The sequence below is a fragment of the Bison bison genome, unplaced genomic scaffold, assembly GCF_000754665.1.
Source record: "Bison bison bison isolate TAMUID 2011002044 unplaced genomic scaffold, Bison_UMD1.0 scf7180017864181, whole genome shotgun sequence".
In the NCBI taxonomy this organism is placed as follows: Eukaryota; Metazoa; Chordata; class Mammalia; order Artiodactyla; family Bovidae; genus Bison; species Bison bison.
Window position 1 is genome coordinate 26,107 of NW_011494753.1, and position 3,461 is coordinate 29,567.

Consider the following 3,461-nt stretch of genomic DNA (forward strand, 5'->3'; position numbering starts at 1 on the left):
ACCATAAAGAAAGCTGAGCATTGAAGAATTGATGCTTTTGAACTGTGGTGTTGGAAAAGACTCTTGAGAGTCCCTTGGACTGCAAGGAGATCCAACCAGTCCATTCTAAAGGAGATCAGTCCTAGGTGTTCATTGGAAGGACTGATGCTGAAGCTGAAACTCCAATACTTTGGCTACCTTATGTGAAGAGCTGACTCATTGGAAAAGACCCTGATGCTGGGAAAGATTGAGGGCAGAAGGAGAAGGGGATGACAGAGGATGAGATGGTTGGATGGCATCACCGACTCAATGGACATGAGTTTGGGTGGACTCCGGGAGTTGGTGTTGGACAGGGAGGCCTGCTGCTGCTGCTGCTGCTAAGTCGCTTCAGTCATGTCCGACTCCATACGACCCCACAGACGGCAGCCCACCAGGCTCCCCCGTCCCTGGGATTCTCCAGGCAAGAACACTGGAGTGGGTTGCCATTTCCTTCTCCAATGCATGAAAGTGAAAGTGAAGTTGCTCAGCCGTGTCTGACTCTTAGCCACCCCATGGACTGCAGCCGACCAGGCTCCTCTGTCCATGGGATTTTCCAGGCAAGAATCCTGGAGTGGGGTGCCATCACTTTCTCCAGCCTGGCCTGCTGCAATTCATGGGGTTGCAAAGAGTCAGACACAACTGAGCAACTGAACTGAACTGAACTGAACTAAGACTTCAACTAAAAAAAAAACATATCTCAAAACATGCTTCCACGGTGTCTCAGTGGTAAAGAATCTGTCTGCCAATGCAAGAGACCCGAGAGACTTGGGTATTACTCCTGCTTTTATGTTCAGAACGATAAATTCTTTTCTTATCTGAAATATTTTCTGTCATTCCCAGTAATTATCAAACATTCTCCAAAATTATCATGTTATTATCAGCAGTTCAAGATACAATTTCAGACTTTGAAAGTAACACATGGAAAAATTTGCAATTGAAAATGAAGATCCCTAAGTACTTCTATTATTACAAAAGAATCCTCCGTCTCTAGGTGATGCGAAGTAAGGTACAATTTTTCAAAAGGCAAACTCTGTCAGAGAAAAAGCAAGCTGGTAAACTGATGAGAAGTCAATGAAGATAATATATTACTTTTAAATATACATCTATTTTAAATTGAAGATCAGTGATATGGGTTGAATTTGTGTTCTCCTGATATTCATTCATTGAAGTCCTAACCCCTAATATTTCAGAATGTGACCTCATTTGGCAATAGAGTTGTTGCAGATGTAATAAGATGAAAGCATATCAGAATAGAATGTACACTTAATCCAATATGACTAGTGTCTTTATAAAAGAGGGAAATGACACAGGCATGCCCCTAGAAATGCACGTTTGGACACATAGGAGAGCGCCATATGAAATGAAGGCAGAGATCAGGGTGATGAGTTTATAAACCAAGACATGATAATGATTGCTAGCAAAAAAACACAAAAGCTGGAACTTCCCTGGTGGCTCAGTAGCTAAGACTCCGAGTTCCCAATGCAGGGGGCCCGGGATTCCATTCCTGGCTGGGGAACTAAATGCCAAATGCTGCAACTAAGGATTCTTCATTCCACAACTAAGATCCAGCACAACAAAAATAACTAAATAAATATTTTTTAAAAATAAAAAAGCTGAGGGAAAATGCTGGGACAGATTCTCCCTCAGGGCCTCCTGAAAGAAGCAACCCTACCAACACCTGGCTCTTGAACTTCTATCCTCCAGAACTGTGAGACAATACATGTGTTGTTTAAGCCATCCAGCGTGGTATTCTGTTATGGTAGCCCCAGGAAGCAAATGCAGTCAGTGTTCTACTGGGGAGGTGATTTTTATTTTAAATTTATTTTAGGATACCTTACATTAAGTAGTTGTCATTAATTTCAGCTTCCCAGGTGGCTCAGTGATAAAGAATTTGCCTGCCAAGCAGGAGACTCTGGTTCCATCCCTGGGTCGGGAAGATCCCCTAGAAGAGGAAATGGCAACCCACTCCAGTATTCTTGCCTGCGAAATTGCATGGATAGAGGAACCTGGAGGGCTATAGGGGTTGAAAAGAGTTGAACAGAACTCAGCATGCACAGGCAAGATCTAGTAACTTTAGTAATTTCAAAACAATGATAACTGTAAATAATATCTCTGAGATATATGCAAGAACTAAAGTGATAATGAAAAAAACCTATTTTTATTGTGATAAAAACACAGGTGCTGCTGATTTTATCATGGTTTGTTACCTTTATTTATAATGAAAAGAAATGCTAAATTTCACCTTGAATTTGATGACAATAAAATGTAATTTTTTTTCCCATCCAAGTTCATGGACCTTTTGATGGTATCCATGGACTCCTACATTAAGAACTTTCTGTCTAGATTAAAAGATTTAAGAAATTTAACAGCCAAATGCAATACACTGTCATTTAATAGATCCTGTTTTGGGGAAAAAAAGCAACAAGCAAAGAAACAAAAAAAATTTTAGGAACAGGTGAGGAAATGTGAAACAGGAATTACCTAATTTTAGGGAATTATGGTTAATTGGGTTGGGTGTGATAATGGTATTGTGGTATGCAGGAGAATGCCTTTCTATTTCAGAAGTACACACTGAAGAAATCCGGCATAATAGGCCCTGATGTCTTTATACACACACACAACACACACACACATATATAAAGCAAATATGGGAAAATACGCACAGTTGTTGAATTAAAATGATATGTAATATCTTGTTCTATTTTTTTGTACGTTTGACATTTTCATAATAAAATCTAAAGGTGATTTTTTAAGGTATTTTTATGGTATGATATAGGTGTGGTTTTCCTCTATTTCTTTGCATTGATCGCTGTGGAAGGCTTTCTTATCTCTCCTTGCTATTCTTTGTAACTCTGCATTCAGATGCTTATATCTTTCCTTTTCTCATTTGCTTTTCACTTGTCTTCTTTTCACAGCTATTTGTAAGGCCTCCTCAGACAGCCATTTTGCTTTTTTGCATTTCTTTTTCTTGGGGATGCTCTTGATTCCTGTCTCCTGTACAATGTCACAAACCTCCATCCATAGTTCATCAGGCACTCTGTCTATCAGATCTAGTCCCTTAAATCTATTTCTCACTTCCACTGTATAGTCATAAGCTATTTGATTTAGGTCATACCTGAATGGTCTAGTGGTTTCTTCAATTTAAGTCTGAATTTGGCAATAAGGAGTTCATGATCTGAGCCACAGTCAGCTCCCCATCTTGTTTTTGCTGACTGTGTAGAGCTTCTCCATCTTTGGCTGCAAAGAATATAATCAATCTGATTTTGGTGTTGACCATCAGGTGATGTCCATGTGTAGAGTCTTCTCTTGTGTTGTTGGAAGAGGGTGTTTGCTATGACCAGTGCATTCTCTTGGCAGAACTCTATGAGCCTTTGCCCTGCTTCATTCTGTACTCCAAGGCCAAATTTGCCTGTTACTCCAGGTGTTTCTTGACTTCCTACTTT